Consider the following 13,123-nt stretch of genomic DNA (forward strand, 5'->3'; position numbering starts at 1 on the left):
ACCTTCCGAGATCGTTAATCCACGATTTACGCAATCGCGTTTCGTAACGGTGCCCGTACATCTGCCACCTACACGCCTTGGGACAGGAATTATCCTAATGACGGTCGAGGGCTGTTTATAACGCTTTAAATTGATTCCGCCGCCTTGTGGTTTCGGGCAGCGCGTATATCCGAGCAGTCAATCACTTCCCCGGCGCATATCCCTCGTAACAAATTCTATCTGCTCGTAACAGCGAGAGATTGGCAAGTATCCCGGCGAGATGTATCATAAAGTTCATGCCAAGACATATATCTATGATCATTATCTCTGAATAAATGTAATCAAGGCGGGAAATTAAATGTAATAATCGTATAAATAGCGTAATATACAGAGAACACGATGTAACAGTAAAGTTATGTCACGGTGAACAATAGGGGAATAAAATATAGATTAAATATTAAATATTATTCAGTATAGATATATTGTTGAGAAATAAAAAAAAATTCTATTCGCACCTCTGTAAATTTCCGACACTACTGACGACAGCGGTTTCCGGTTACACGAAACGCGGTGTCAGACCGTTGCGCGACGTCTCGTCGCGGGACCGCGCGGTGTAATCGCGACTTGGAATCCAATGGGGACCTCGGATGTTTATGAAATTACTCCCGGCGGGAATTACTCGCGGTGACACGGAACGGTTTACTAGAGCGTCCGTACCGTAAAGTACCGGCGAAATCGCGCGTCTCGAGTTTCGACGTCGCGGTATTTCGAAACTCCATGCAAGATAGTATATGGCTTATATTAGACGTAAACTATCAAATAAAGCTCGCTCGCACAGAGCTCGGCTAGATGTCTGGCCACAATAATGCAAATCACATTGCCGTCCCGAGATACATCTATATTTAACGGAATAATATTAACTCCATACGTCTAAAGTCTCGTTAGCCGTCCTCCGCAAATTGTTTATATGCACTTTCACAGGTATATGTACAAGCGGAATAATACCAGATGTGCATGAAGCTGGCGTAGTACCTTTTCGTGGAAGCTGGATTGCTAAAAGAGCTCTAACTTTATTTTCAATAACTCTATCGTTCTATTTAAATCAGACAAATAATCCTAGTCACCGAAGCAAAAATGATCCCGGAATAAACTGAGAACTGCCAGGTTCACGCGGCGATCTCATGTCGAATATCTTTAATATTCATTGCCTTATTTTTATTTAATATTAACAAATATTCATGAAATAATAATATGCCTTATAGCTTACACGCTAAAATCAAGCGACTCGCTTTCTATATTTTTACAAAAAAACGAACACCGCGTACGTAGTCGCTCCTCCATAAACACTTTCTCGATATTGCTATGCATTGAGATGTCTTTAACGCAAAATAGCTAAAACTGTTGTTGCACGAATTAGTTTCGCGTAAAAGCCGTCTAATTATGTCCGCGACCAGAGCGACGGTGTTCCGTAGGTAAGAACCGCCATTATGGCGTACCGTCGGCACTCGACTCGCCGCATTAAACAGCACGTGCGCACGTGCCTGTAATTAACTCATTAGTTAGCACAATGAGTCGCTAGACCTGCCGTCTTACCGCCGATTTGAATCGCGCCACGATTTTAACGGTCGGTGTAAACGCGAGGAAAAAGAGATCGTGATAGCGGCTTGCCGTACGATGGATAGCGTGTTATTCAACGTGCTTCACGCGAGAAAATGAATAGCCAGAATAATAAAACTAGAGATTAAGGCTATCTCGTCTCGGTTTCGTAACATAATTTATTCTAATTCGTTCCGTATTTCCCCTTATACAGCTTATTTTCATTTTTGTCCCGAGGATAAGAGCCAAAAAGAGAAAAATAGTAGTATCAAGCGACAAAAATTTTATTTTACTTTATTATACTTTCAAATTTTTATTGGCTCCTTCTTACTTTTGATCCTTGCGTTACGAAGGGACGCGATTGAGCAAAAAATAATTTATGAAGCAACTCGCGACGTAAGTGACAGGTAAAAACGATCGGTCGACTAGCACTCGTGAAACTTTGTCTAAAGACACACCTGTACGCAAGACCATCAATTGTATCGCACGCGCAGTCATTTGTCGTGACGGTAACCAGCGATTAATATCTCGGAGAAACGAGCGCTCTCCTTCTCGACTATAGTGAAGCAATATTTTTCTCGCGTTTAGCGAGAATGAACAGACCAATGAACAGACGGCATATATTGCTGTCACTGTTATGATCTAAATACGACGTATTTAACCGCGGTTCTATTATTACCATGTATTCTAATCTCTATTTTATGAATTTTTCATGAAGCAATCTATATCGCAATCCAGGAGAAATAACTCAGACCGTTTAATTTTCAAATATCATTAATCAGATAATTAGCCGTTTCTTAATTAACTTCATTCAATAGGATTGATTCAGGTTTCCGTTCGCTATGTATTATGGTGATATTCATATTCGATACAAAATTGATCAAATATTTCGCGCGTTTCTTCGTGTCGCTCGCTCATTGTCAGACGATTAACTGCCGTAAATCCGAATCTTGCATTCGATAACGTCCATTACTGCTCCGCGAACAGGAACAGTTCACCTGTCCGGCGCCGATTAATAAATCACGAGGTTTTTAAAGGAGACGAGGAAGCGAGTCGGCGGAATAAAAAAAGAGCGGAGTCTCTATGGACAGAATCTCTCTCTCGCGCTTTCGACGCTGATCGCACGACGTGATTCAAGTCGTGTGTATTCAGCGGCGATCATTAACCGACTATTATACGCCGCTCTCGAGAGACGACTATTTTTTTCTTAACAGTCACTACGCCTCATTGTCGACTGTTAGGAGGAGCAGGAGGAGGAGGAGCGGACGGATCTCTTAGAGCATTGAGCCGACGCGTTACACTTGTTGGCCTCGCTTTGTCCAAGATCGTACGCCGCGTTACCGCGGCCATTATTCATCCTAAGGGGTTGTCTACCCGGATATGTTCCCCGATACGCGAGCGTCGGCGGTCTTCCTCGAGCTACTTGTCGGTTCAGAGGAATAATCCGGCTCACCGATCGAATCGCTCGTTAACGTCTCGGCGTAAGCGCCTGGTTTGTTCGTTCTTCGAGCGTGTCACGAATGGGACAATCCAACCCGAACTTATGGGGCAAGGTTATGCAATAACTGTAACGGTTAAAACCTCCTTTACGACGATTACAAATTGCAATGTCGACGTGTAAAAAAATTATATTCTATTTGAAGAGACATTTAAATTTTTAGAAAAATCCTGCATAACAAAAATAAAAAACCGTTAGAAATAAATAAATAAAATTAATAAATCGGGATCAAAGGAAAAAATAATTAAGAATGTAAGGCTGTAATTTCATAAAATGTGAGAAAAAAGTGATCAGTTTAGTTAACAAGAGGAATCAATGAAATTGTGTAGTAATTACAATGGATATGATATTATATTCTCTCTTCGATATTATCATAAAGAAACACATATATATTCATAAGATATTTATATATCTTTATCTTTTTGCATATCATTATTTCATGCTGACAAAATATATATCAACGTTCTTAATTCATTAATTCGTTTTCGAGGAAGCGGCCAAATCGTCAGAAGCGCACGAAGCGCACGTGGATAATGACGGGGTGTGGAGAAAGAGCTGCCAAGGCCGCACGTATAAATATCTCGCCCCGAGTCGAGATAATGATTCCAGGCGCGTGTTGGCCCTCTCATAAATTCTGGGCCCATTTACGGGACAGATGTGCCGATAACTCGGGTGCGGCTTCACGTTCGCGTTCCTCTCGAATCCATGATCTTGGCATGAGCCGAGACCAATGATTATTAACATTAAAAGAACGCCGGTTAAAAGGCGGCTGTATGCGGGAGGAGGGCGGTACGGCAGATTAAATCGTATTTACGAAACGAGAGGGTGATAGAAAAAAAGCCTCGAGCTGATTTCACAAACTAGAGGAGGGGGGAAGGGGGGGGGTAGAGAAATATTTGTTGTTATGGTGATTACGGTAAAATACACTTTTTATATCTATTTCCTAAAAATATTTATTTTAATCTCTTCCACGCATATTTATGTGCAAATTCATTTGTGATGATCAATTAATAATATCCCTCTGTAAAATAGATAATATATCTTTACAATGTAACTATAAGTACGTCGGCTATTCGTCATAAATGAAATACTGAATTGATCTACTCGCGTAAAGAAAGAAAAGGAATAGAGAAAGAGAAAGAGAAGTCATAATCCATTTCGGGATAAAGTAATACACAGAGTAATCTCTCTCTCTCTCTCTCTCTCTCTCTCTCTCTCTCTCTCTCTCTCTCTCTCTCTCTTCTCTCACAAAACGCCACGTCATCGAGCGAACAACGAGCGATCTACGACTGATCATCGGCACAGGTCGATGATACGTTGCCGCACAAGGAAACAGAGAGAAGAGAGGAACGCCGTAGCGACTCGGCGCTGAATCATCGTGCTCGCGAGTTCGAGGATGCACCTGCGGGACTCCCACGCGGCGAAATCGGGGAAGAGTCATCGCCGGGGGCGCCGGAAAAATCTCGCACAACACATATACACGCGTATACGCGTATACCCGTCCGTACACGTGCGTATCCGGCGAAAGGGAAAACGCAGGCGTAACGATCCCACAATTTTAATTACGCCAGCGCGCCCCCGCGGCGCGATTCGCCGAGGAATATTTCCAATTATTCGACGCATAATTAAATATCACTTTTAACGACGCACGTGTCGCTATTGGGAAACTAATGGATCGCGCGCCCGCGATCGAAGATGTGGGCCCTTAATGAAGATGTGGACCTCGCGCGCCGGCGAAGTGTTGAGCTTATTAATAAACGTCGGCCCTTCTTTGCGTGTTTTCTTTTCCGTTCTTATTTCGGCGCATCACAGGGTTCTCTCCGGGCGATGTATCGAGAAGCAATCGCGCCAGTACAATAGCCGTGCTATAGTGTAACGAATACTCGTGATATGTTAATTAAAGCTATACCTACTCATCGACGTTTTTTCGCATTAATTTTCATCTAAATGTAATTATCTTGATTTCTCCTTTTTACACGCGGACTGTATATAAGAAAATCGGAGATTGGACGTGTGCTACAAAAAGAAAGAGAGAGCGTCGTGGGTTTGGCAAGATGCAATTCCGCGTCGACGACTTTCCCTCCTACGATCCAGAAATACTTCTATACCGCGCACCGAAGTCACGCATCATCTTTACACGCGAAACGCGTTACGTGTCGCCGCGGATCGTTCTGCACGTTGCGCAGGCGAGATCTGCAGCAAAAAGTTCTGGAGCCGTTACGTCGCTCGGTTAACGGGCTTCGGTAGCTCTCTCGCTTTCTTCGTCAGCTCCACCCTCGGGAACTCTTATTGTCCACGCCGCGCGCTCGCCGATCGGGCCCCATCTCGTGGTCTCGCTTCCTCCGGGGAAGGGCTCGGCCCCGGAGGAGGATTGCGTGTGGACGGGGAACGTGCGCGCGCGCGATGAAACTAATAACAACGGCTCCGCAAACACGCAATTACGTCTCGACGGCGCGGCATGACCGCCGCGCTACCGCATTACGATGTGCCCCCCCCCCGAACGAAATCTCGTTTTCGCATCGCGGCCTTTGCCGCCGCGAGAAAAAACGATCGACCTCGCGAAACGAGTCTCTCGATATTTCCGTTAACAGCCTTGGCAGACGCGGGACTTTTTTAAGGGTCAGTCGTCTGCATTTTAATTAAGCGACAAACGGTAAAGTGATTAATGCTTGACGTGAATGCTTTCGAAGGCGCGAGTTTTACTTTTAGTGTCGCACGAAGTTAATACGACGGCGGTGCAATTAGTCACGATAAACGAGATGTTTATATTTTCGTTGAAATCCCACTTTAACAATGCATATTTCTGAAAGATGTCATAAAGATGTTTACATTTCTTAAGTTTCTTTAAATGACAGACTTCTCAAATGTTCATCATTCTTCAAATGTTCATATTGTTGGATTATTATAGTTAATTTCTGCGTTTTATCTATTTGAACGCACAATTCTTGAACAATTTCTAGAAATTAAAACTATAAAATATTTTCAGTAACAAGAATTAATCGATCGATTCGATAGTTAGATGGCACAATACCGTAATTGTTAGTCCATGCCTTCACCTTTATCCTTTGCACACGATCGTTCGCATAAATTTTGTTATAGCGTGCATCAACGGTATTTTAAATAGATTCCGTTTGTAGTCGAGCCGGAAAAGACAACGAGTGCTTTTGCCACGCGACCTTTATTGCCTCTCGCGCTGGAACACACGCAGGTGCACGAGACGGGCTTTCGCGCTTACGATATGTTCGATGCGGAGGCGACGAGTCAAAAGAGTAACCATTAATTTCATTGAAAACGCGTTAGAGGCCTGTAATTGTCTATTGATCACCTCTGGACTTTTCAGAGTCGCATATGCATCATAATGGTTCCGTAACCCATTCGAAACTTTAGATAACACGTCATACGCCTAGGCATTATTATAAAAGAATAAAAAGAATATCTCTCAGAGCGCGTTTTTTTTTATATTTTGACAAAAAAAACATGAAATTAAAATCAAATTCTTAAGCCTTGTTTATAGCAAATTTATTAACAAAAAATTATTTAAAAAATGTGTAATTAGAAATACCTATACATTTTATCCTATGTGTTTCATTTCCTTGTGATGAGCTTGAAATATATATCTTACCTTGTCGAAATCTCGAAATTGGCTTTTAAACCTATTACTTAATGCAGGATATCATTTGGGCCTATCGATATCGATTACGATATGCTAATATCGACAGGAATAATCGCCCACGAGAGAATCGTGAAAAATGATGAATTAGTACAGTCTCGATCTTTTAGACGATTTTTCCGTTCTCCGTTTCGTTCGAGTGGCGACCCACGCGTCGTGTGTAACAGTGTAACGTTGAACGGGGCGACATTTAATTCAGTCGTGGCTATTCAATCTCGACAGTAATATTACATAAGTCGCAGGTGACATCGCGGCTTCGTTTAACGCACGCGCACGCGCACGCGTTTCTCTACGTGATTGTATGTCATACCATTTCGAGATTCAAGCAAGACGAAATTTACAAATCTCGACAGTACGTCGTCTTTTACACGTTAAACATATATGTGAAATTAGCATGTCATTTTATAAAAATCATTTTCATCATCCGTCGAAAGACTTTATTTTTTCTGACTTTATTTTTAATTTCTATAGGTCTAGGATAAAGTTTGCTTTATCTCAGTTTTTATGTTGATATCAGTAAAATTAGAAAGCAAGAAGGCAAGAAATTATTTCATAAACCTTACAAGATAAGAAAAACCATTTCTCTCGTGTTTATAATGAAATATCGCGGATTTCCTGCTTAAGCCTCGTTATCATTGCGCAAGATTATTATTCCGTACGCAGGAAAGCTGCGCAATATCGATAATTAAGTACGCGTGATTATAAGAGCATTGTTCGCGACGCTGCGCCTATTCTTTTAATATCTCGGAATAATTCGCAGGTCAGGCTGTTGTTTATCCGTCGGAAAAAGCGCACGTCGCATTAATTTATTTCAATACGTTCTCCGCGATACGTTCGCGCGAATATATCGGTCATAGTCCCACAGGTGCGATCGAGAAAGTCATCGATCGTATCGAAAGGCGACTCACGGAAAAGTTCAATTCGCTGGCGCCACGTACATCTAACAGCCAGAACGTCTAACACCGGTGTTAGGCGCGTTCCAATGCACGTTACAATGTTTTCGCAGGACAGTTGTGAAAAAGCGAGTCGGTAATGGAACGTGAAAGCGTGCCACCGGGGTTATACAGAGGTAACATTTATTCAAGGCTCTCGTCGAGCATTGCATAATGTCTCTTTCTTTTATAGCGTTTAATGTAGATCACTTTTAAATAAACGCGATCGACAATGCGCAAGTGCGTGATTTGATGTCTATCGAATCCTCTTTAATGAAACCCCCACCTGATCTTATATAACTCCTTGTCAGTTATTTTTTTCTATTTTTAAACGGGAGACAGAGATTGGAGGTTGGTTGTTCTAGTCGCGCGCTGTTAAAGCCCTTCAATGGATACTATTGACAGAGAAAATATTCTCACGAGAGAATTGACCGCTCTGAATATGCTTTAATTGAATTCGATGATCACCACGAGAGAGCCGTCCGGCGACTTGTGTCGTCAACAAGATCGAAAGGTAAAAATATTGGTTTAATGGAGACACTTACATAGGAAGTAATAAGAAATGTGTATCGCAAATTGTATATCTTTCAAACGGTCCCACACAAATGCCCTAAAGTTCTTAACCTTGGCGCATTCTGGACTCGCGATCACGCGGCAGTAATGTATGAGAGATTATTGTAACATTCATTCTAAAGTTTATATGAAGAAGTTCAAAATATCATTCTTATTTATATTTCTGAAGGTCAACGGCGATATTTTTTTACATAATAAAATTATGATTATGGCAATTCAATGTCTCACGACAGAGCCGTAAGAAGATGCCTCTCGTGATATTCTTTCGTAATTAATCTATGTAATTTGCATGATTAATCGAGAGATTAAAAATTCAATTTTATCTAAGTCTCAAATGCGTTGAAGACCTTACAAAGATGACGCCTATGAGTCTCTAGCTTTAGAGATCCGTTTGGTTATCGGCGCTATCGGGCATGATAGATGGCGGGTAGTGGCCACAATAAATCATTGGATCACACCGCACGGAGGATCTACGAGAGAGCCGTCCGACTCTTCGGCTGTCGATCAGCGGCGCAGGCGGGAAACGGCGTGGCTGATAACGATCAACGACGAAAGTATTAATTATTATTTGCTGCTCGTGCCTTTCAATTTGTTTTGCTGCGCCGCACCGACACCGCTCCGCGAAAGTGACGAGACCCCGCCGGAACGATTTCGCACGCCGGCAATAAATCACGGACGATTCCGCTTCTATAACGGTGCGGAGGTGGGCCCGAACGGAGCGGGCTCTTTATAGGCCGATCGAACGATCGCGCAGAATCCAAGCCGGGATTAAATACTGATATATTAAAACGTATTTTCTTCGAGAAAATAAAGGACAAATCTGAAAATTTTAGAGCTTCGTTCTTGTATGTTTTCAAGTTTGTCACTGTCAGGAATCTATGAAATTTTCTTGCGTAGTATACAAAAACGAGATACTGTAGTTTTAAGCTGATTTGACTGTATTGAAACAAATCCTTGATTTAAATTTGGAATAGATTCGAAATAATAATAAATAAAAATGATTCTAATCTGAATAATTTTAATTAAAAAAATTAAAAATATAATTAACACAAGCCAATTTATATATATTGATATTTTATATGTAAGCATCCACACGAGCGAGAAATTTTTACGGATTTTAAAAAAGAGTGACAAATATAATATCTAATAAAATGTAACAGAAATCAATAAAGTTCGAGATATGTAGCGGATAATAATTGGGAGTCATCGTCGCTTCGAGCAAAGTGATCATCGTAGATTGCACGTTGCAGTTCAAAGCTGCACTGAAAAAGACGATCCTTTCACACCTGGAATTAAGTAGCGCGAAGCGCTGCAGCCCTGTGATTTTGTACGAACTTTTATGTCTTAATCATCCGCAAAGAAATTACTTCTAGACGAACTAGAAGTTCATGGACAGTTTGGACTTTTACGACTTGCATTTCGTCTCTATCTCATCTTTAGTATCTTTAATTATTATGATTATGTTTCGAAAAAATTCTCGCCCGCGTATTTTCCACGATAATTATGAATCGTTCGTGACAATATTTCAGCAACAACAATGTCTTATTACCAACTATGATATTCAATCAGTGATATAATCGAGATAATTTTCGCTAATTGCACGTTAAAATCTAAAATTCTAACGATATAATTGTTCATATAGTGACAAGTTGCATATATCACGTGAGACTTTATTATTGAATTATTAGACGGAAAGAATAGTTTTGCTAAATATAGATAAAAAAAATAATTTTATTGGGTCATCAAAATAATTACGTTCAAATTAGTTGCTATACAATATTAAAAAATTTTGCGACATTATCATCACATTTAAACATACTATAATTTTGATGGCCTAACAAAATTATTTTTCAGATTTGTATCCAAATTTGTAGATCCCACAGCAGAATCGTTCTTTCCATGCACACACAAATGATAATCAAGAGTCCTTATCCAGCACGGACATTTCCCTACGGTTTCACTACTCGATCTTCTTTAATTTCGTCTACCTCTATTATCGACGAGTTCGCGACGAGATCGATGCACACCTGCCGAAGGGATTTACGCAACGCGCCGCATTCCGCGCGAGGGATCTCGCGAATCACGGCGGCGGTGTTGTATGCGCAATCGGCACCGCAAAACTAATTATCGACATGGATAATTGGTACCCGCGCGGTATCGATCAAATTTCCAGCCGTGGGTGCGGTTACTCGGTTGCCGCTCGCTTTTGCCCGGCGTGCCACGCTTTAAGTGCCGGGGCTGCTGCCTCGCTTACTCGAGAGAGATACCCGCTCGTTGTTCGTTCTCCCGAGGGATCGGCGAGCGCGCGGTCGCGTTGCCGCAACGGCGGCGCAACAGAGAGTGCTTATCAAGTCATTAGGGCGCCATTATGTCCCGTGCAACGTTTGTTTAACCTGATTCTGAGACTTACTTTCGTTGCGCGCCGGTGAGAAGCGAAACAATCGCCGGTGCTGTCGATCAATTTCGGCTCTCTCAGGAGAGAGAGAGAGAGAGAGAGAGAGAGAGAGAGAGAGAGAGAGAGAGAGAGAGAGAGAGGGAGAAAGAGAGAGCACGTTCATTCGTTCGTTCGTTCGTTCGAGCGTATCAAACGATGCCCGCTCGCGATATTACCGCGAGCCGCCCCTCCCGCGACCTCCCACGTAATAATTAAAGGGTCGTAGGTTAATTAACGGCCGCACACTGAAAAAGTGAACGTTCGCGTACCGGGATGCATCGCCGATTTCTTTGCCGCTGCGGGGTGGCCCTGACGCGAGGAGTATAATATCGAGGATCTCGGTCAATCGGTTGCATCTGATTCTTTTGCATAATTGCTATTTCGGAACTTTGTGGCTCTACAATGCCTTGCCACAATTTTTCGTCAGAACCTAAAAACCTCAATATCATAAATTTGCCATTAACTATGTCATTCAATATTTTCCTCGATGTTTTTTTATATAACGTGTTTATTTTCGTAGGCAAAGTCGTCGTTTGGATATGAAATAATTTTTATAACCATAGCGAGAGGCATGGTGTTAACTACAACGTCTCAAATCGACACAAAACAATGCATAATCAAAAAAATAAATAAATAAAAATATGAATTAAATAGAAAATAAGCTTCATCATCGACGAAAGAATTTTGTTGTCAACGTCGGGAATATAAGTCAATTGCAATGGTGGCAAGAGAGATCGATCGTGCAAATGTAACAAATAAATCCACTCACCGATAGATCTGGTGCTGTTGCCTTCTAGCGGGCGTGCGGGCATGCCAACGTCGATCGCAAAAGCGTCGGTTAACCTCGATTCGACGTAGCAATTAACACTTGGGGCGAGACTGGCTGCTGCGCACTTTGCACGAGACGCAAGCTTCCTTGACAACACAGTCATCTCTCGAGTGACTTAATAAGCGGTACGTATATAGCGGACAATTGACCGTCTAGACAACCTAGAGATACTTTCCCGATACTTCCTTCAACGCACAGAACACTCCGGAAAGGTCATTGATATTATATTCAAAATTACATGACACATAAGTTTTAACTTAATTAGCAAATCTTTTTTGTTCTCACTTTTAATCTTGATGCGATTAAGCATCGAACGTAAGTTTCCACGTGAAACTCTCAAAAATTGTGCGATAAAATGTTTCGTAAATATGTGAGGCGAAGACCAAGGCTCGACAAGCTATCGCCGACAAGATGGCCGATGGTATTCTCGCATTGCATGACGGAAAAGAAAAATCACCCGGCGATCGGTAATGCGACTCCATCTCTCGGAACTCTATGAACTCGTGTTTCACTCGTAAAAAAATGTTGTTCCGTCGTCGTTCCGCACGACCGCATTTCGTCCGCGTTCCCGTCGACGCGATCGAAGTAGATAAAAAAAAAAGAAATCAACCGATACACATAGGAAGTAAACAACGACGATCTCCGACGTGAGTGCGGAAACCGCATGGAATGTTGATTAAATGTTTCGACTCGGATGATTTCACGATTTGAAGGCGAGAGAGAAACACAAATCCTTTATGTCTATCGTTACATATTTTATTTAATTTATGTATCAAGATCGCAAAAATTCTTAAATCTTAACACGACTGCCGGATTAATTTGCTTGTTTCCCCATTTATATATGTCTATTAAAACAAAAATATTTCTTTATTCATACGTTTATTATTTTAGGATATTAAGTTAATATTATAATTATTTAAATTAAATTAAAAATATTATTTATGAATTTTATTTTTTATATTATATTGAATTTAATAACGGCAACCGGTGACCGTTGCGGATTCGTAGGTTTATCGATCTTACATTTCTTCTTGTTAGCAAAGATTTTGCAACGATTTCAAGCGCGTAAATTTTCTTGCTTAGCTCCGTTAATATCAGACGTGAGCGAAATCATAACAAATTATCGACAAAAGTGGACGCAACGGTCCATATAGCTTCTTATTCGCTTCTTACCGTTGGAATTGGTAAGAATTTTAGCGCGCAATCAATTACCACTTCTATTTCCCGTTCACGAGATATTAATCCTCGCTGGGCGTACGTACTCGGCCGACTCGGGTATCATTCACGGTAAATAACACAGAATTATAAGCATCTGGTTTTCTCGGTATAAAGCGTACTTATCGTCGGGAAGCGGTGCGCCGTCGCTATTAAGTCGTTAAATCCCGATACCGATTGTATCGAGGGTGGAATTCCTGTCGACAGGTACGACTGCAGTATGGAAAAAAGAATTCTGACGTAAGTCGCGTTTCGTGGTAATGTGGAAAATCACTCGCGAACAACGAGCAGAAATTATCGCCAGCTCCGTTATAATATTATAGAAATAGAATACGCCTTTTTTTTTCCTTATCTTTAGTTTACTTGCCGAGCAAACGCATTGAAAATTCTCATTTTC

At 41.5% G+C, this 13,123-nt stretch overlaps 1 protein-coding gene across 2 annotated transcripts in view; it reads right to left on the reverse strand.

The window, feature by feature from the left end:
• Positions 1–11,900, reverse strand: part of SMC5 (structural maintenance of chromosomes 5) — an 86,908-nt gene extending 75,008 nt beyond the window's left edge. For both annotated transcript variants that reach the window (XM_089082266.1, XM_089082265.1), the window contains exon 1: positions 11,452–11,900. The gene's annotated coding sequence lies outside the window, so the exon portion shown is untranslated. The remainder of the gene's footprint in view (positions 1–11,451) is intronic.
• Positions 11,901–13,123: the final 1,223 nt, after the last annotated feature.

Source organism: Pogonomyrmex barbatus, unplaced genomic scaffold, assembly GCF_055798465.1.
Source record: "Pogonomyrmex barbatus isolate J1 unplaced genomic scaffold, ASM5579846v1 scaffold6, whole genome shotgun sequence".
Taxonomy (NCBI): Eukaryota; Metazoa; Arthropoda; class Insecta; order Hymenoptera; family Formicidae; genus Pogonomyrmex; species Pogonomyrmex barbatus.